This window comes from Manacus candei, unplaced genomic scaffold (genome assembly GCF_025592945.1).
Source record: "Manacus candei isolate 608988 ecotype Guabito, Panama unplaced genomic scaffold, ASM2559294v1 h1tg000028l, whole genome shotgun sequence".
In the NCBI taxonomy this organism is placed as follows: Eukaryota; Metazoa; Chordata; class Aves; order Passeriformes; family Pipridae; genus Manacus; species Manacus candei.
The window spans coordinates 37625460-37647289 of NW_026138076.1; the positions used below are offsets into that span (position 1 = coordinate 37625460).

General features: G+C 40.9%; 1 protein-coding gene and 1 long non-coding RNA gene across 5 annotated transcripts in view; one reads left to right on the top strand and one right to left on the bottom strand.

Moving 5' to 3' along the window:
• CCSER1 (coiled-coil serine rich protein 1) overlaps nt 1-6283 on the bottom strand; it is a 655853-nt gene extending 649570 nt beyond the window's left edge. For 2 of the 4 annotated variants that reach the window (XM_051789750.1, XM_051789751.1), the window contains exon 1: nt 6123-6283. The gene's annotated coding sequence lies outside the window, so the exon portion shown is untranslated. The remainder of the gene's footprint in view (nt 1-6122) is intronic. The other 2 variants (XM_051789753.1, XM_051789752.1) reach the window with 1 other exon arrangement.
• A 557-nt stretch (nt 6284-6840) lies between these two features.
• Nucleotides 6841-14329, top strand: LOC127472121 (uncharacterized). The gene is made up of 3 exons (XR_007904880.1): nt 6841-7000; nt 8564-8653; nt 13812-14329. It is a non-coding gene; the product is annotated as an uncharacterized LOC127472121 (long non-coding RNA).
• Nucleotides 14330-21830: the final 7501 nt, after the last annotated feature.

Genomic DNA, 21830 nt, shown 5'->3' on the forward strand with positions numbered 1-21830 from the left:
AGAGCCTCAAGCTGTGCCAAGGGAAGTTCAAACTGGATATTAGGAAAGATTTCTTCACTGATAAAGTGGTTAAGCATTGGAACAGGCTGCCCAGAAAAGTGGTGGAGTCACCATTCCTGGAAGTGTCAAAAAAACATGGCACTTTGTGATATGGTTAAGTGGATACAGTGATATTCAGTAAAAGGTTTGACACAATCTTGGAGGTCACTTCCAAACTTAATAATTCCATGATTCTATTATACCACAACATTGCACTTCTACATGCATATCGAACTAACACGTTACATGATATCAATTTGTAAATGCCATTTCCTACAGATGCTGTGTCCCAACTTAAAACATATTTAACTATAAAGAAATATTAAAAGCTTAACATGTCATTTTAAGCACAATTGATACCTTACACTCAAGCTGAAGGCACGATCTGCTCTCAAAGTATTTGAGAGGTCTGTGAATCTGAAAGAATGTACATCAACTTCCAGCATCAATTTACTTGAAGTAAATATGGAGAAAACCACATCATTTTCCCTATTGCCATTTTCTGCCAGTTACCTCCCTTCAGCAACATCAAGAATAAAAACATTAATATATCATTGGAAGAATGTCCTTTCCAAGGCAGTTTAATAATTTCTGAATGCAGCAAATGAAATTGTTAGCATTTTCATCCTTTCAATATACAGATTACGTTCTTATTTAAAGCTTCTGTGTTAACAACAGAATAAACAGTCTTGCATAGGCTACAGTATTAAGCATAGTGGCAACTAATAAAGAAAATGAAAGGCAATCTTATTTTTGGAAGAATTTTTATTCTATTTCCATTGTCTCTGTGCCACATGTTCAGTTGGTCATCAAGAATCCAGCCTTCATATTTTAAAGTATAAAACCTGATAAAACAGTTACCAGGGCTCCTATTCAAGCTAGTAGCAGTTTAGCCACTGGCTTAAACTTCCCCAAGAAGTGACAGCAAAAGTTTGCTCTTCTCCTCTTTCCTCACTTCCATATAGCAAAAAAATGAATACAAAATACTTGTATTAATAAATAAATGAGTCAGGATAGTTCAGAAATATAACCCCAGAAATTGGCACTGCACTAAATATAGCCAGAAGACACTGTAGAATTTGGAATTACTACCTAGCACACAGAACAAAATACAAAGCACTGCTGGTGTATTTGGTTACTGGCAGAGTGGGCAGGAGCTGTCACTACAACCTCAGCACAGCACACCCCTCTTGACCACCTTCTGGCTGTACTGGGTGACTCCCTCTTTGTCACGGTCTGAGATTTTCCTGGCCTGGATGATGACAGGTTAACATCACTGGAAGGTAACATTTCCACAGACGTCATTGCTTCATAGATAAATGACCAAGTTTGGACTATGTCACAAGCAACACACAGATGAGAAACCTGTAGAATACTTCTGTACTATTACCCAAATCTAAATCTTACTGCACTATACAAAACCAGTAAATTACTTGAGAGCTGTTATTTTTGTATTAAAACATTTGAAGAGATCACATCAAGACGAAACATCAAAGGAGGATCAGCCAAGAGCCTCAAAACAAGAGTGAAAGAAGAAAAAAAGAGAAGAAAGCCAAAGCTGGAAATATATTAGAAATGAACGCTACACTTTCAGAAGCAATGATTTGCACTACCAAAATTTATAGGAGAAGAGTGTTTTTAAAAGCTTCCTACCAGTCTGTCACAACTGGTTCTTCCCACTGGAAAACAGCTGTGACCCTCAGAAGCATTACTGACTGAGCTAGATCTCAAATTCCTGATATGCTAGAGCATTATAAAAAATTAAGTGGTATTTCCTTAAATAATGTAAAAGCATCATTACATTCTACGAGTGCAGAACTGCTTCCTCTCAAACATAACAACAAAATGAAATCCAGGAAAAACTTTTTTGCCTAGACTGAAAGAAATAATCCAATAGTATTTAGTCCCTGTGGAGAAGATGCTGCATAAATTTACACACAAATCCTGGAATTAGATCTGTTAGGAAGTTTCCACATCTATGCCAAATTATCAAACAAGCTATATAAACACAATTACTCCATTAAAATAAGACTATGGGACTCAGGATGCATATTCCAGTTCAACTGTCTGTCTCCATCACAGATCAACTATATGACTTGAACATAATCACTGCTTCAATTTCCCACGTATGAGGAAAACAACTACACATTCATACTTCAACACTCACAAGGGCTTTCATAACAATAACCAGGGCAAAGAAATAGTACTGTCTATAGGCAATATAAAACATTTGGATACAAAATCATCATCACTCAGATCTTGTAATACCCCTCAACAGTGTATCTTTTCCTTTTAATCTTTAGCAACAGACTACAGCGCACATTTAATAAAAATCTTACTTTTTCCACACTCAGGACATGACTGCTTTTCCTTACTGCTTGCCTGTAGTTTCTTTTCCCCTACACTATCATATATATTAAAAAACAACTACCTTCTATAGGACAGTCACATTTCAGGTAAAGATAGAAGACTTCACAGAAAGCATTATCATTTCATTGCCTTACAATGGAGAAATGATACTACAGTCTTCAGTCACAGAGTGTGTGAGTTAGTACTATCTAAGCAATACACTCCACTATGTAGTGGTGAGAGTTGTGGTGAGAACAAGTCAAAAAGCAGTAAGTGCAAGTAAACATCTAACTAGCAAACAGTTACAGAAGTTTAATATCATTGTTTGCAAAATATATGGCTGCATCTTCCATACTCTCAAAGTTATAGGCCTTTGATGAATACACGGGGAATAGGAATACACATGAAACACTACAAGTACAAACGACAATGCACATTTAAAGCACTTGGAAGTTCTGTGTCTTACACACCATCTCAGCCAGCTAAAGTCTAATACAAAAGCATATTTACTTTATCAAGGTAATCCAGTTTACTATCACTGCAAAAAACTGCCAAATAAATGCAATATTGAGAGAAAAACCTGATGAAACTGCAGTTATTTCTCAGGAAACAAACCCAGCCCCCACTTGCCATTATTTAGGTACATATTTCCTTTTGTTCCCCCCACCCTATCCCATGATGAGCCCCTCCATTGGCAGTAAAGCTATTCTTAAGGGGAAGACATGAGGCACTGAACCTTCTAACATAGAGTAACTTTTGCAAGATAGAAATATAGTTCAGTTCTTCCCCCTAACAAGCTGGTAGTTATTCCAAAACTAAAGTATGAATCGCTTAATAATTTGACTGTAAGCATTTATAAGGTTTCTTTTCCATTGATATGCTATTTCATCTCATGCTTTACTTGCGTCAATCAACCTCAGAAAAAAACACTGTGCAACATTCACTTCTTCCCTTGCTGCAAAGGTCTGTTACACTTGATAAATACACAGCCTCCTTTTATTAGGACAGCTCCAAAAGTACAGCAAAAACAATCCAGGAACTTAAAATACTAGGGAAAATGTCACGTCCTTAGAATATGCAGATTTACATTTTTCAGAATCTCTCATTAAGTTTAATTTTACAAAATGCTTTTCCCAGTGACTTGTATCTGCTTCAATCCCAACAATTCATAAAAACCATACATTGGCCTATGCAACTCTGCCCTTTCAAACACTCCAGATGAGCTAATCCAACAAAACCATAGTATCTTCCATAAGCCTTCCTGGAGCAGTGGGAATTTCTTCAGATGGAACAATAGCTCTACAGCTCTCTTTCAATTAATGAAACACTCTATTTAGCAAAAATAAAACCCCAAAACACTGAAAAACTTAAATTCAGCAATATCAAGTTATTAACTTTAAAGGCTTTTGTGAAGCATTATGTTCAAATCTAAGAAGACATTCAACCACACACAGCTTATGCAGCACAAGAGATTGTGCTCTCACGCAACCATATGCACAGATCTGAAGATACAAGATGCTTTTTCAGCATCTTCTGTGACTAATAGACTTAAAAACCAAACATTACCCCTTGTAACCCAGACATGGTATATATCCTATACACTGTTCCAGGTCCTCCTGGTACAGCTCCCCATCTATACTCAGGCCTGCACTAAGCTCTCCAGAAGGCAAGCCTCGCTTAAGCCACCAGGTACTCCATGAAGTACTGCCAGGAATCAGAGCAACAGGACTTCATGCTGTGGGCTGACAGACGACTTTCCCACTGAACTAAATTCCCTCTCCAAAGTGCGGCAGAAAGCTGCTGCACTTAGTATCCCTCCAAACCCAACTGGGGAAGTTACTCGAACTACAGGGACCACTGCATTCCAGACTCCAAGAGGTAAAGGAAGCCCAATTTGCAGAAAATATCCCTTGTTCATATGCCTCACTTTCAGCAGATTCTGAGACAGTGCTGCCTATTTAGGGGATGTTGCTCTCTGCTTGGGATGCAAGAGAGATGCTTCAGGGTGAAAAGTCATCATAATGTCTCTAAGAGGACTCTCTAAGGCTATTTGTTCCTCAGAGTTATTCCAGGTCTGAGTCAGTCCTTTCCATTTACATTTGCAAGAAAACATTCTTGAAATATTTTTTTACTGTTTTTGTAATACTTTTCTGTCTTACAGCAGCCTCAAAAACCATGGCTAAAGCAAGCACTGCAGAGATAATCCCTAATACAAAAAAAAAAGTATTAATACTACTTTCTGGTTAAATATAAATATTACTGTCTTTTATACCAATTGCATTTGTACTACAGGCACACATACAGTGAGGAGTTGTAAAGAGAATAAGAACCCTCCTGAATGATTAGGCACAATGTCTTTGCTATCTGAGCTTTTCCAGTTCATTAATATTTCACTTTTATATATTCCTCAGCTGCTTTTACAACATGTTCCTTTCTCTCCTTCTTAAGTATGAGCAAGGAGAATTGTTTGAAGTAACTAGTAGACCTTGCCTCACATCCCCACCTCCATGCCCCCTGAGAGTTTAACACTTCAAGTGCAATATATACTGGATAGAAAAACACATCTAGCGCAGAGAGGGATAAGAGGATATTCTGAGTCTCCTTTCTAGTTCCATTCAATAATAAAGGTGTCCAATAAGAAAACAGTGTGCTGCAGTTTCTGTCTATGCCAAGGCACTTAACTGCCGTCAATCCCAAAGGCAAGACAGAGACATAAAACTGGGTGGCAGGGGGTTCCCTTCTCTGTGGAAAAGCAAAATAACTGTTCTTTTGCAAGACAACTTGCAGCAACGTTCTTTTCCTTGCCAAAAGTCGAAGATAACCTCTCTAGCCTGGAGAAGTAACACAAAAACTGTCTAGAAGAAATATAGGATTTTCATGAACCTTTTTCATAATGAGCACTATCATCACCATCTGCTCCACTTTTTAAGCATGCCATGCGATTTTGGAAAACACAGGCAGCATCCTCCAGCTCCCGCCTTACAATCCATGGGAAATGTCACACATGACCGCGAGCGCCCTGGCCCTACCCATTCATATTTCTGAAACCACTTCTCCCTATCTTCTTCATAGCTTAACTGCAGATTGCTTAATGAACACTGAGGGAGAAAAAAAAGGAAAAACGTAGAGAGAAGAAACGCCAAAAACAAACAAACAAACAAACAAACAAACAAAAACCCGACCTACTCTTCTCCCCCGTCACCTGCCGCAGCGAGGCCGGAGCGACCGCCGGAGCGGTGCAGCCGCCCTGCACCGGCTCCCCGCAGGCCGAGCCCGACGGGCTCCGCGACGCCCCCGGGCCGCCCCCCGCGGCCCCGCCGCTGCCCCGGCCCCGGGACACACCTGCGGGCGCCGATCCCCGGCCGCCCCGCCACAAAGACGCCAGTGCCGCCGGTGTCCCCCCCGCCGCCCGCCCGCCCTCTCTAATCCCCGCCGCTACCGGAGCGCGGCTGCCGGGGATCAGCGCGGAGCTGCGGCACCGGCAGCCCCGATCCTCCGCCGCCGCAGCTACGCCGCCGGTCGGCGCAGGGCGCCCCGCGGCCGCCGCCCCGCCGCCGGCAGAGGCGAGGCCAGGCAGGGGGGGCCGCCCGCGCCCCGGGGCGACACCCGCCGCATCACCTCGGCACCTGCCGTGCGGGGCGAGGCGGCTGCGGGGCACCCGCACGCCGGGGACCCGGCGGCGCTCCGCGGCCTGGGCCGGCTCTGCCCGGCGACACCACTCTGCCCAGCGTTACCTGGCCGCGCTCCTCCAGCGCCCGACGCGCTCACCGTCCGCCGGCGGGGGCTGGGGACCCTCCTGGCAGCGCGGCGCGGCGCCGTCCCCGCCCCGCTGCGGGTCGCTGGGTCGGTGGTCTCCTGCGTCCCCCCCGGCGCGCGGCGAATAATCCGTGCGGAGCAGCGGCGCCCCAGCCCGTCAGTCTGTCCGTCCGCCCGTCATGTTGCGGGCGGTGTGTGTGTGCGCGGCGGGCGGGGAGGGAGGGAGGGAAGGAGGGCAGGAGGGAGGGATGCGGGGGCGGTCCGGGGCGGTGCTTCCGCGCGTGTGCCGGTGCGGGGTGCGGGTGCCCGTGGGGCGGTGCGGGGCAGCCTCGGGCTCTGTGTGTCCGTGTGCGGTGGGTGATGAGCTTGTCCGTACGCGTGGGGGTGGGTCGTGTGTGTGTACGCGTACGCGTGTGTCACTGCGCGTCCCCGCGTCTGTCCGTGTCCGTCTGTCCGTGTGTCCCCGCGCGGAGCACCTCCCCCGGGCGAGAGGTGAGCTGGCGGAGAGGGGAAAAGTCCAAGTCCGTCCGTCCATTCCCCCCGCCACCCCGAGAGGAATTCAGCTCCGCTCCGGTGTGTTTACACTCACCATCTGCTCAGGGATTTGTACGTATTTTTTTCCCTTTCCCGGAGGGCGGTGGAGCCCTCTGATTTCACTTCCTCGTCCTTTTTTTTTTTTTTTTTTTTCAAAAGAGACGTGTTTTGTAATTATTTCCCCGTTGCTCCATCGGCATCCCGAGGCGTTCCTAGTCCTAGGGAGGGAACGAGGAAATGAGGTTTAAGAAGCATCTCCACGCCAAAAGCAGGTCTCAGCTGCACCGCTGTAAGAGCAGAAGTGATTTCCCTGGAATATCGGGTGAGGGCAGAGGTCAATTACGTGGCGTTTAGGTGTAATGAATTAAGTTCCTTATTCAATTCAGAAGGAGAAGGTAAAACAGAGGAATAACCACGTTCTTTGTGGCTAATACTTAAGGAATATGACTGAGATTTCATGCCCTGTTTTTTCTTGCCAGTGTATACAGGATCCCTCCTGTATCACATACCGAAGTGAACAACCTTGCCTCATTAAGAACATTTAGGTAAAATGAGTGACAACTCAAAAGTGACAGGCTGCAAGTATGTGCCTTATCCCCTCCTATACCAAAAAATAACGTGCATAACTCCTTGCACTGAAGAAATGCATTGACTTTGCAGACTTCTGTCTCAACAGGAATAAAATGTGTTCATTCTGTAACATCAGTGCTCCTCGTGAAACTGAAGAACCCAAAGAAATTTTAGCTATTAGGTTTATATAGAGAAATGTAGGTCAGAATGAAGTCAACGAGAGTTTTGAAGAATTTTGAGTAAAATAGATTTCCATAAAATACAGCTACAACTTAAGAACAACAATGAGATTCTGCTGAAATTCTGAATAAGAATAGTGTGAGAGCACAGAAGTCAGTGTCATACTTGGTATGAAAGTATCAAGAAACTGAATAATTATAAATATGTCTTTACCAGAGCTAAGCTTTCAAACAAATGAGTTCACCATACCTAATTATACTTAAGTATAACTGTCAGTCTGCTCAATATGTTCACAAGTCTGTTCAATGAAATGTAATAACCAAACCTAAAGGTGTTTCTGTTTCTTCTTTAGCCAGATAATAAACCTAAACCAGATAAAATGTATTACAGTCACAGAGGAAAGTTTGGCATACGCAGCACACAGCAGCACCACAAAAAATGCTATGTGAGAGAATGGAGAGAAATAGATTTTAAGTAACCTATCATCCACATTTAAAAGCCAAAAGATCTCATATGACACCACCTCCAGTGTAGATGTTCCCTATTGAAAGTACCTACCTTCACAGTTTGGGAATTTCAAATGACAGTATGCAGTGAACAGATCATTTTACTGAGAGTTAGTTCATAACCCTGCAAAGTACTTAACCATGTACTCAACTCCATTGGTGTGAGTCATCTCAATGAAGATGAGGATATTTGCCATAAGTAAAATTATGGACCTGCTTAGCTGAGACAGCCTTGAATTTAGAGACAGAGGAATCCGTGTTTTGCTGAATCAGGCATCTCCTAGATGTATTCAGCTGAAGGTTCACAGAGCCTCCTAATGGTTAACTCCGGCTCTCCAGTTTCTATAAGCTCTTCAAGCATGCTTTGCCCTGAAAGATGAGCTCCTGTGATTAAGCAGAACTTCCAGACACATTCACAAGTGATGCATCCAGTGAAGCTGTTGAGGCTTTGATCAGCCCAGTGACTCAGGCAAATGAACAATAGAGTCAGCAGCTAGAGGTTGTATGGAACAATGTCACCTTTTCCAACATTAAACTGTGTTCTATTGATTTTGGGGTGGAAGGGGGGGAGGAGAAGCCCCAAACATTGTCATAAGCATAAACATCGAGCAATGCCTGTTTTTAAATAGGTTTGCTAGCTGAGGCCTCAGCAGGTAGCTATAGGAAGTACTGGTAGAAGAACTTGTGTATTACCACACCCTGGATCTGCCCAAGCACATGTAAGCTGATTGTCTTCCCTCCCTCGCCTCCCCCATTTCCTTGTGGTGTGGCCCTGGTGACTTCAGCAGAAAGCTGCTCTGTATGACAGGGTGTTTCACCAAAACCTTCATTAGGTTTTGCCGGTGCAACAAAGTGTTAAAAGGAAATTTCAGATTCAGAGATGTGTGGTTTTACAAGGAATAAGACATTCTCATTGACTGAGAAAAAAGGGTCATGAAAGTCGCTACAACTGACACATCTGATTCCCTTGCATTATTTGTCTGCTCTTTGCATTCTCTCTGTTTGCATTCTGTTTGCATTTGTTTCCTGACCAACGATTTCACATTATCCCCGTGCTTGATGCTGCCTTCTTCCAAAAAAATAAGAGGGATTCGTGTTTTTCACACTTTTAGCACTTGTTTTTTCCGTCTCCATATGTATGGATGCGTTACAGACAGGTATAGGGGAAGCTGAGACATGAGATCAAATTGGTTTCAACAGCTACGTCCATCAGGGTTGAGCATGGCCTCAAGGCCTCAGCCCTTCACCAAATAGGCATCTCTGTATTCTTGAGACAAGTCTTCCTGCACAGAGAAGTGCTAGTCTGCCTTATTCAATAGACTGTACGCTCAGTGGTTGTCTGCAGGAAGTTTGGGGCTGGTCAGAGCTATAAACAGTCCTTTTGGAGTAAACCAGATTAGTCTGTTTTGTAGGAGCATTTTACAGGCCAAAAAGGAACTGGTTCTGGAGAACAGCTAAGTATGTCTTGCAGTGACTCGTGACCACAGTCTGGGAGAACAACCTAAACTTGGCACTAGGGTACTCTGAGGCATCAGTCCAGGGGTTGTATGGACTTCACTAAAGTTTTTCTCTAATGATACTATTAGAGCCAGGCTGGCATTAGGAGTATTTCTGTACCACAGTGACCACAAAGCACTCTGGTCAGGTCCTGGTTTACCTTACCATCAGAGGACTGTCCAAAGGAAGCCTCCTGTACCAAGTTGCTTCTACTCTCCTTTCAAAAGACATCTGTTCAGTGAAGCATTGTCATGCTAATCAATATGTATTGGTTTTGTATTGCACACAATCATATCCACTTACACCTTTGGAGCAAGGATTAATCTAGTGACCTTCCACTTACTGTATAGTGCCATGTATGTGCATTATACTGAATAAATACTGAAACTGGTCAGTTTTTGTTAAAAGCGATGAATTTTATCACCCTAACACTGAAATCTCAAAGGATGTTGAAGCCCACTTTAGTTAATCATAAAAGAATAATAATCTGAAGCAGTTTTCAAATTACTGTTCATGCATTTTGTTCCCCTCTTTTAAACAGGCTGTAGGTTGATTTATACTCTGTCTTTTGGCTCCCTCGGCACCAATGGCAAAAATGACACCACTTTTTAGAACTATAACCATTTTCACTACTGAGGCCAGAAAGAACAATTACAACTAGAAATACAGAATTTCTATTCATTCAAGAAGATAAATGCTCCTTACACTTCAAAATTTAGTTGATTAAGAAAGGTTATTTGACTCTCCTTTTGATGAAAAATCTCCAGTTTGGCATTAAAAAAAGATCCATCCCCATACTCTGGCTTTTCTCCTTGTTTAGTCTGTTAAAACAGTTTAAGTTCACCTATTTTGGCTATGTTATTTCCTTTCAAACAGTTAATGCAGATATTGTCATTGTTCATTGCTGGAAATTGTGATGCCACAGAAGGGCAACAAAAAGATTTCTCATTAACAAACCAGCTTTGTAAATATATTTTTCTAGTTAGTCTGATTTTAAACACTGTCAATATGCAGATTTCTTACTCTATTGTTATCAGTATAATCAAAAGAGTAAAAATCTCATTGCTCCAATGATGTGGTCTTTGTATAAAACACTGTTTCCATATTTCCCCAAGCACAGAAAAAAACACATTAGTTTTTACATCTTTAGCAGTCATACAAACCAACCTGTGGCAGATCTCGAATGTCCATACAACAGTAAAGACATACCAGATTAAAACTAAAGTATTTTAGACTTCACTGAAACTTTCAATTTTTTAATCTAGGAGGCAGATTGTTTAGGGTCTATTAGAACATGGTGTACCTGAATACTCAGTGTACACGTTCCTGTGCCCTGTCTGAGGCTGCAGGTGGAGAATGGACATCGAGGACTAAAAGAATCAGCAGCCCCTTGCTGAGCTAGGGTTAGAAAAAAAGTTCTCAACCTGACCTCATTACGTTTTCCACAGTACCATCTTTACTTGGTATTTGCTGCCACATGCAATGCAATTTCAGGCCAATCTGTGTGAATTCAAGATAGCATTGCAGAGTAGCATTTGCATGGAAATTTCCAAATTGGCACCAAAGTCTGAAAGAGGTTGGTGCCTTGCATTTCACTTCAGGTTGCTATTGCAGCAGGGACAGCTTTGCTTCATCAGCCACTGCACTGGCTTGTTTGATCACAGGGCTCCAGGAGAGAAGGCATCAAGCCACCAGCTCTCACAATATGCAATCAATCTGAGACGCAAAGACACGCTACGATGCATCTCTTTGCACATTCATGTCTATTATGCCTAACTTCATACTTAGTATTTATGGAAGCAAGGGCATTTTCTTTATTCAGACATCTCATTGTAAAGTCAGTTTCCAAAAATATTCAAGTCTCTGTTAAAGATGGACAAATGCTGAAACCCATGTTGTGATTTTGATTTAAGTGCAAGGTCTGCTGCTAGGGACTGGAAATCTAGTCTGCTTAATGAATTTAATGGGTTTTATCTTACATCCTAAGGATATTTATTATCCATTGCATACTCTATTATTACACAGTATTGTTATGAACATCACAGACACCCCTGATACATAGCTCTACCATAGTTAGTATGAGAAGATCAGCACACTTTCCCAAATACAGAAATGCTGAGTGTTGCCTCATGCACTGAATATTTGAACAGGCTCCTGCTTTGGCTGAGGTCCCTAAAGCACATATCCCTTCCTAGAGAATGTGCATCTAGAAAAGAGTAACAGTGCCTTGTAGTAACAGGGCAAGTCTGGTGTTCAGCGAAAGGCACCAGCTCCCTACTGCACTTCTCCTGTGGAGGTTTCTATCCCAGTTGGTGATCAGTTTAAATTGTCTGCAGGATGATGCCAGAAAGGTCTGTTGATTTATGTTATTTATAGTCACATTAATGTGATAACTGGTATTAAACAGTCAAATTTGCAGTAGTGTGGACTTCTAAAGCATTAGAAAGTGCAGAAGCATAGACGATGGGGGTAGAAAGGTACCAGAAACTTGTGGAGTTCAATAGTGCCCAGACATTGCCAAATACATACACTTCACAAGTAAATCAGTAAGAAAAACTGTTCAAAGCACAAAACTTATTTCACTAGTATACAGTAAGAAAAACTGTTCAAAGCACAAAACTTATTTCACTAGTATACAGTAATAATAATTCACATCACAACATTTTCTGACTTTTTTATCCCTATTTACTCTTCCCCTGAGTATATTTTTATATTTATCATTACAGTCTTTGAATTATATACAGATAATAAATAGGATCCTTCTGAGATACATGTAGAGAGTAGTTATGAAATAAAAAGATATTTCTTACTAGCTCTATTAAGTGTTCACTTTTTCAGATTACTTTACACATCTGTGCCTAGACTATAACATCTTACTGCCATTGGAGTTGAGTTTAAATAAAAACGGAAAACGAAAACCTGAGTGTTGTAGCAAGTAAAACATGCCAGTATATTAAATATGTGTTCATTAACACACACACACAGAAATGCAAGTGTTTTTCCCTCCCAAGGGCAACAGTAAGTTATGCCTCAACAAGCAGCATGGATTAATGTCCCTAAATGCTTCTCTCTTCAATAAACATTTGTATACCTGCCATGAAACCTGAGGAATCATATGCCCTTTGGCTAATTCCAGGATACTGAATTTATCTTTGTGAAAAACAATGTATTAGATGATTCTATTCATTAAATGATGATTAAAAAAACCAACAAAAAATCCCACAAACAAACAACACTACATCAGGACAAAATATTTCTTTTCTACATTGTAGGCATAAGACATTTTTACACAAACCCGTTGTTTCTGTTCTTTGACCGGATCCCATGTTTGAAGTTTATATATATATAAAGTTTATATATATATATAAAGTTTATATATATATATATATATATATATAAGATTCTTTCAGGCAGAAACTGCCGCTTATTCAGTGGTTTAGCCCAGCAGGATTCTGGTCTTCATTTAAAATCTTGGGGAGTAAATAAGACTGAGAGATTCCGAAGACTGTATAGGAGCTAGGGACCTAAATCCTATTAAAATACCAGAAATTGGATACTAACTCCCACAGACTTCCTCAAATATGCCATCTGAAATGGATACACTTTTCAAGACCACACTTTCTTTTTAGTCTGCATTTCTTTTTACAAATGTAGGACCTCTGAAAATACCAAATGATGGTCACATCTTTTGTTTAGAAATTATGAGTATCATCTGCATTATATAAGACCACAAAATTTTAGCCCTTCTAGATGATGTACTGACTCAATGACAGAGAAAGCTTGCTATGGAAGCTCATGAGAAAACACACGTGAATTTTACTAATACTTAAGTGAAGAACACAAATTTGTATGTGCTGAACTTGATGGCAAAGGTCCCAGTAATTTTAATGGGAGCAGCCCTGGAGTCATATCAGTAGGTGAATTATCTATAACCACAGTACTAAACACATCCCCTATGCAAGGATAGTACTTACATTTAAAGTTCCAAGAATTTCACCCTACCTCTTAAAAAAAAAAAAAAAAAAAAGACATTTAGGCCTCTAGCTAATAGAAACAGAGCAGGGCTTGGAGCTCTGTATTTTAAAGCATCTGTAGCATTAATAGCCAGAACATAAAATCCAGATGGCAGGATGATTATACTCTAATATCTTTTATAAAGAGTTAATTACACATATTTGAGGCCTGATCCAAATACTGTTAAAAACATGTCAAGAAAGAAAACAGTTGTCTGCAGAAAGCATCTAGAGTTACTGAACTGCCATTCCTCAAAAATTGCTCCCACAGTAGTAGAGGTAACAGGCTAATGATATTTCTATATTGCCTATTGCTATTAATATATTTGAAAAAATTCTTTTTATTGTCCCCCACATTTCTGGCCAGCTTCAACTTCAGCCTGGAGAAGAGGAGACTGAGGAGAGACCTCACTGCAGCCTACAACTTCCTTGTGAGGAGAAATGGGGCACACACTGATCTCTTCTCTGTGGTGACCAATGACAGGACTGAAGGGAATGGCCTGAAGTTGTGTCAGAAGAGCAGAGAAAGGTTCTTCACCCAGAGGGTGCATTGGGTACTGGAACAGGCTCTCCAGGGAAGTGGTCACAGCACCAAGCCTGACAAAGTTCAAGAAGCATTTGGACAATACTCTTAGGCACATGGTGTGACTTGGATTTGGACCTGATGATCCTTGTGGGTCCCTTCCAATTCAGCATATTTTGTGATTCTGCGAGGTGGCAACAAAGATGACATATTAGAATTTGTTCTACTACAAATGTTTTTTAGAACTCTACATATATCTACAAATATATAGGGCACATCCCTGTAAGCAGAGAGAGAATTTTATCCTGTTCCAACTTTCTGCACCAGGCTTTTCCAAAAAGCCATGCTTTCAGAAGCACTAAACAGAACAAATTATTTATTATTTGCAAATCGAGAAATGTGTCTTTAAAATTACTTAAACTTCCCTTCAAAATACATGCAGAAATTTCTGAATTATCACTGATAGTATAAACTGTGTTCAAACAAAACTCACTGTTAGGCTCAACTATCAACACTGCTCTGCTTTAGCTTTTAAATAGTGTGAAAAAAGAGGGTGGGAGAAGAAAGGCAGCAGAAGTGCTAATGCAATTGTTTGATGTATGTGAGAGGCAGCAAGGAGGAGGCGGGCGTTCTGCTCGCAGGCTGCTGGCAATGGGAATCGCAGGGCTTTGTACTTATTCTACGTGCTCTTCAGTGGAAAATAATTACAGCTGCACATAAAAACCACACTGTTGATTTTTATTGGTCTAATGTTGCCGTTACTTACATCTCCACAGAACAGTCCATTTTTCATGGATTTTTTTTTGCTACTCATCACTGTACATTGTAGCCAGTGAAGAGAGCTGTGAGTGTGTCTGCTCCTGCACCATTCCACATGGCAGTTTGCCAGTGGAGAGTGACTGACTTCACTTCAAAACGTTTTCTGTTTAATTAGTGTGAAAAAAACCAGCAGCCCAATTATCTAAAAGGACCACGCAGGTTCTCTTCATAGCGAGGAAAATAATACTACTGATGTGCTCTAGTACAGAAATATCTAGGTTGTTTCATCAGAAGAGTGATCAGATATTTAACAGTGTATTCTTAGAATAACCAGTTTGGCTCTAGAGTCTTGAATTGCACAACTAGCCTACTAGGAGGATGCTGCATTAGAGTTTCAACCCTTAAAGCTTGGGTTCAGTTATTTTCTCCCAGCCAGCTGCTTCACCTTCCCTACACTCTGCCCAGCTTCAGTAACCCTCAACGAGACACTGGATAAAATACACTGAAGGAATCAGGACTTGAGGGCCACCAAATAGGTGGTGAGATCTGAAGCAGGTATATTCTCAGCACAGCACTAATAACAGAAATAATGTCAGGTTTTGCAGCATCCTTCTTGGCTCCAACATCCCATATCTACCCAAATCAGTTGGAGAATTACCTTTGACTTCAATATTGGGTCCACTGCAATCAAATTTTTCCTTGGACTTTATCCAGACTCCCTTATTTCAATTCCAGGTATATTAATCTAGCTAAGTGTGTAAGTTGAGCTGAGGGCTGAAGCTGTTCTTGCGAAACAGTCCTCTTTATTCTAATAAATGCCTAGAAGTACTGGTTTTACATTTCATATAAACTAGTCCATTGATTTATGATTAAAGTGCATAATTTTTAATCCATACTGAAATGTTTCGCTTTGCAAGCCAGAGGGGGAAAAAAAAATCCAAACCCGAACCTTTTCCTTTGCTTAGAAAGTCCATTACTTCAATAGAATTTTATGTGTGTGCATGTGTAGAAGTCCAGGGTTTTACATAAAATTATCTGGATCTTACTTATCATACTGTGGGAATATGCTGACCTACTGCAGCATAAATTTCTAGAAACTCCAATTCTAGTATTTACCCAGCACTTAAAAGAAAGATAATGTTCCACACTGCTTGTAAAACACATCTGTGCCCATTATTGCAGTATTTATAGAGGAAAGACTCCTGACACCACAGAGTAAAATTTCTTGAAGAGAAAAAAGAAAAAACAGGTAGAAAGGCTTCCGGAGTGGAGGGTGAAATTGCCAAGATAAATGAGGGCACCTTTCAACTTCATTCAGGGACTGCTGCTATCCCTCAGTACTGGACTGTCTATTACCATGGTCTGCTTGTAAATATGGTTTTGACATTAGTATGTGGCTAACTTAATGCTTCCCAAAGAGCTAGGAAGCTTTTTGACAACATGGCAAACACCAAAACATTTACTAGTGCAGTGAGTCAGAAAGCCACATTCAAGTCCCCACTCAACCCAGCTGTCTGATGTTCAGATAAGCACAGTAGCCTGAAAGCTGTTTTCTATTCTTTCCTGTGTACACTTCATAAATAACTCCACGTTTATTAGCCCAGCTTTTCACATCTGCAGGGAATTGCAGTAACCTATGGAGCCAGCATCCAGATGACTCTTTCTCAGAGTGCATTCAGATAAAATACTCCAGACAAAAAAAAAAGGAGACCTCAGCCCTCCAAAGTATCTATTAACCTGTTTGTCAGGATAGCTCCTTAAGGAGTAGATCATAGGGATTCATGTTTTTATGAAACAGGCAGGACAGGAAGATGAACTTGGGCCTCTCACATGCTGCTGCTTTGGAACACACAAGCCATTGGAAACCAGGCAATGTTGTGCTATGTCCCTCCACCCAATCCCCATTAGGCGGGATTCATTTAGGTCAGAAGGGATCTCAGAAAGCCACCTGGTACAAACCCTGTTCAAAGCACAGTCAGCTTCAAAGATGTATCTGACTAATGCTACATTTTGGAATAAACTCCCAGAAAGGGGTCACACTTTGGATCCCAAAGGGAGAGGTGGGTGGCACATAGTGAACTGCAGTTCTTTCTCTTAATGTTCACTTCCTAGCTGTTACAAGCAATATGGGCTTTTCTGGTTTAAGAGGATCCCTTGCTCTGACTTTTTTAATCTGTTTTTCAAAGGAGTCCGGATGCCCAATTGAGGCCTGAATGCTAAATATACATTGAATGTTGAGACTCATGAGGAAACCCCAAGCAGGTGACCGTGACCTACTAGGCACCATGGCTCCTCTGCAAGACCTGCAGCACTTGGGAGCACCTCTACCATGACAGGGATTTGTCTACGGACCCTCTGAGATGTCAAATCAGCCCCTGACGAAGAGAAATTGCCAGATAAAAGCATGACACAAAGGAGAGACTAGAATCAGTGGCTCTAGCATCAGAACTCTAACATTGCTTTTATCTCTGGTAAACTACTGCAAATAGTACAGACATCCTACTCAGTTTTTCACGAGGGATTTTATGAAGCACACTGCTTGCTGATTATCCATGTCAGCTTTTAAAAAAAAAAAATCTCACAAATCTAAAATACATCTTTACAATAGGAAGTATAGACATAAAACTCTTCTGGAAACAGGCTCACACAAAATCCCATTAGTATGTGAATTATTACTCAAATAAAGAAAATGCAGGAAAGAATATGAATAAACTTGATTGTGGTAGAAAAAATACAGGTACAGTAGAAGAAGGTATGACTCAATGCCAGTCACCCTAACACATGACAGAGCTTGTGATATGGTAGAGAGCTGTGGGGAATAGGCTGTGAACTAATCAGCCTCTTCACAAGCTGACAAAAATTCTTAGGAAAGTAAAAAAAATTAACAAATAACACTATTTGAACACTAGAATGGTAGGTACACAATTAATTACAGTGGTTTAGGACCAAGGGACAGGAAGTTTCTAACTTTCACATAAACTTTTTTTTTCCTAGTCACAAACCCCAAGTAACATCTAAACGATTAGTGACTAAATGATTTACCATTCAGTTATAACTACAACTCCATATTGCTGAAACTCTAAGCTGAATAAAACCATGTTTTATGGCATAACGTTAGATGAGTCAGTTGATCATCTTGTTTCACAATTATTTCACATGGATGGCTGAAAATCTGAGATTGCTTAATCCATAAAATATCAGAAATAACAAACACTGAAGAGAATTTGATATGTTTGATCATTATAAACTAATTGATAGGGAAAGCTGGTCTGGTAGAAAGACTGTTTTCCCAAAAGGATTGATGAGGGGTGTTGACATCTTGGTGGAGCCAGGGTGAACGTGATGGTCAGAGAGTCCATCCATGCTCTGCTGACATACAGCCACAGGAATCTGTATCGAGTCTTGTGCCAGAAATAAATATGCTTTGATCTCTTTAGTGAACCGACCGAACAGACCGTGTGAACCAAGGCAGAACTAGATATTCAAGTTTCTCCACCTCCTGGGAAACTGAACATCATCTCCTTAACCAGAGTGCCTCCCATCCCTGTGGCAGAGGCCAGGCTGGGTGCACAGCCAGGTGCTTGAGTGCAGAGAAGGGTCCCAGTCAGCCCATGGGTCTGGAGGGCTGCTTTGCCCTGAGGTGCTCTCAATGCTTGCTTCCACCTCCTCCAAACACCCACCTGACACAGAGTGTTTGAGCATGATTTCTCACTGTCCTGCTTTTTCCTTCACCCTGGGGTGCAAGTTGCAAGGGGCTAACCCTCAAAACGTCATGGCCCTTCACAATATCTCCAGCATGTTTGCATCTGAACAAAAGGCCAAGTCCTACATCCATGGGTAAGAACTCTTAAGCAATGCTCTCAAAATAGTCAGCCTGCACATTTTTAGCACCCAAATAATTTTATATTTTATATATAGATGTATGCACAACACAAAGCTCAGCATCTCTGTTCACACAATGACAGCAGTTTGTTGGCAAATATTTTGCAGCATTTTTCAGTTGTTCCCTGGCCCCTCTGCAGCTGAGGAATAAAGGCAATGAGGCCTTCTGTGTACTGAAGCTAGACAGCTGAGGAACCCCTCTGCCCCATGTGACAGGCTCTCCCATGATCAGACAAATGAGGAGCAAGACAAGGGAGACCTTCAGAAAACCCTGGGAATGGGCCAAAACAAGAGCTCTCGCTCCGGTAGGTTTTTTGTTACCAAACCTTAAGGAGGGGGCTTTAAGAAACAGTTCAAGCTTACATTTTAAATGAGGTAAAACTTGTACATGACCTTTCCATATCATCTCCTTGTTCCTTCTTAAATGATATCCAACACACGTATTCAAATCCAATTTATGAAAAAGTCCTTTCTGAACGTGTCTTTTGAGGAGAAAGAAAAAAACTCTAGAAAATACCATGTCAGCATCACAAACTAATGCAAACTCATGTTTATAAATAACAGCTCATAGTAGCATTGCAGATCTTAGATGTTTTCATCATTCTGCTAACCATAATGTAGAGAAAAGTGAAATTATGTCATATGATACAAACCAAAAGTATCCTAGGTAAAGAAAGCATACATTTGCATCTTCTTGTTGTTCTGTCATATAAAACCAGGATGTCACCCTACTGGGAAAAATAATTCTTAACAACAAAGAGGTGGTATCTTTGACATTTGCTAAGATATTGCTGAAAAATATCTTTAGTATGGATCACTTCACCTCACCAAACAGGATAACTGACTGGAAACTAAGCTCTAAAGCGTGATGCCTACCATTGTGCCTAATATGAAAATGCAATATCTACAGCCCCCATAGCTTAAAGGAAGAAATACCCCCTGCCAGGCACACACTCTGCTCTCTGCCTCAAGTTCATGCTGCAACGTAACAAATGGCTATTCACAGATAATGAAATTTTATTCATGAAGAAAAAAAAGCAAAAACAATGCTAAGATCAAGACCAACGTATCTGCAACATCAGCATAATTTTCAGAAAAATAACCTTGAAATTGTAGTGAGAGTGAAAGCCGAGTGGTAGTTCCACATCCATAAAGATATGGAGCACTCGTGGTTAAAATAATGTGTGGCATATGGTAAACATCTCAAGGCTAAATAGACCTTAGGGGCAGAGGGAGAAGGAAGTTCAGTCAGATTCCCTGACCTGACTCTCATTTTCCAGCAAAGCACATAATGCATTTCCAAACAAAAGACACGGTTTTGTAGTGATGTTGAATTTTCTTAATTTCACGAGAAAAATCATTACACATTAGGCCATGAAGCACGTGGCTAGGTAGTTTGCCAATGCTTATCTGATCACATATGACAATTTACAGTGATCATCTACAGAGCTAAACACTTGCAGTGTCATCAAAATTAGTTGGGAGGTTTTATTTGACATGCAAATTAAGAAGCATGAGGAAATTAAGAAGAAAGATACTGCAAAATTTTTTTTTGAAGAATACTCAGGCAGATGGAAGAAGAGTCTCAGAATGGTGTTTCATCTTTTCCTTTTTTTTAAATCAACAGCATGATTACATTATACATGGGCTTCCTCAATCTATACAAGAATAACTTAAATAATTGAGATTATTCTTGATGCCTCCGATACTGTACCAGTTGGGCTGAGTCAGCTGGTGCTTAGAAGGAGCAAGGGATTATATGCCTTCCTTCAGTTTTCCCTGACATTTGAGGTTCTCTGAACCAAACCTGTCTTTGGCTTCTGCTGCAGGTCACAGGAGGTGATGGTAGCTTCAGAATCTGCACGATTTCTACCCATAACAACAGCCCTTCAGCCCAGCCCACTGAAGCATTCTTTGTGCCTGCCTGAAAGGAGCAGAAATAACTACAGGAAAAATATAGTCCTGATATCCCTTCCCATTCCTGGTCAAAGTAGGAGCTGCTTTGTATTCTGACTTGCAAATGTCGAAGTTGTACTAAATGTCTCACCTTTTGTTTCTCTCTTCTTTTTCAAATTAATGCTGCTTTAGTGCTGCCCCCACCCCCCAACTTTAAACAATTGCCTCATTAACAAAGTTCAAGTACCAACCATACTTCCTTTAGCACCTAAAATCATTCCTATCCTTGAGAACTTGATTGCTCATCTAACCTTAAGTAATTTTAAATAGCTGCTGCTTCTATCTACAGCTTTATCCACGTTAAAAAAAAAAATCTTGCAGATACCAGCTCATGATGAGCAGGGTCGGACTGTGTGCCTCGATTTTCTTTTTAATCTTTATGTCTGTTAACAGCCAAGTATTGCACACATTGATGTAGATTATTTATTAAAAAAAAGAGGTGTTTCCATAATTCCTTTCAAGTCATTTGCTTTGCTGAAAGCTCAAGTCTTAATTTTTTTTTTTTCAGAGAACCATCTATATGTGTTTATTATGAATATCTGTGGTATGCAGAAAGCTAATGCAAAGGTAGTAGTAATTAAAATTAATTGCGGAACTTAATTACAATGGAATAAACATCAATGATAGTATGTGCATAATACACTGTCAATAGCTGCATGCACTTAAGCACTCATAATCAGCACCAAATATTTCTTGTAGCTGCATACGAGTTTACCACCTAAGCGAATAATCACCGTATGTGTGAATTCATGGTAAACTATTTTAAGACTGTAGCGATTAACGCCACTAGATAATTGCACAGCACAAAGGACTATACAGCCAGAGTTCTCGTACTCACGCGAGGGGGGGGGGGGGAATGATCATAGCAATCAGTAGTGTTTCAGAGCCATATCAGATTAATTCAGAAGGGAGACTTAAATTGCTATGCCTTATTTATGATTTAGATATAAAATTCACAAAACAAATGAATGCTTATCCTTGAGATTCATTCTACTCAGTACTCTGCTTTTCATAAAGCCCACAGCTTGTCTTCATTCATGAACTATCCATTGTAAATCAGATGACACTTGACAGGGCATTTCTGTATTTCATCTTTTTAGCAAAGCAGAGCATCAATTGCCAAAGATCACCAAGTCAATACCAGAATATAAACGAGAGCAACTGTAACCATAGAAAATGCAGTCAACCGCTTCTATTGTTATTTCAAGCACGTGAGGAGACAGACCTGTATTTCACTTAACCCATTTACACTCCATTTTATGTTTA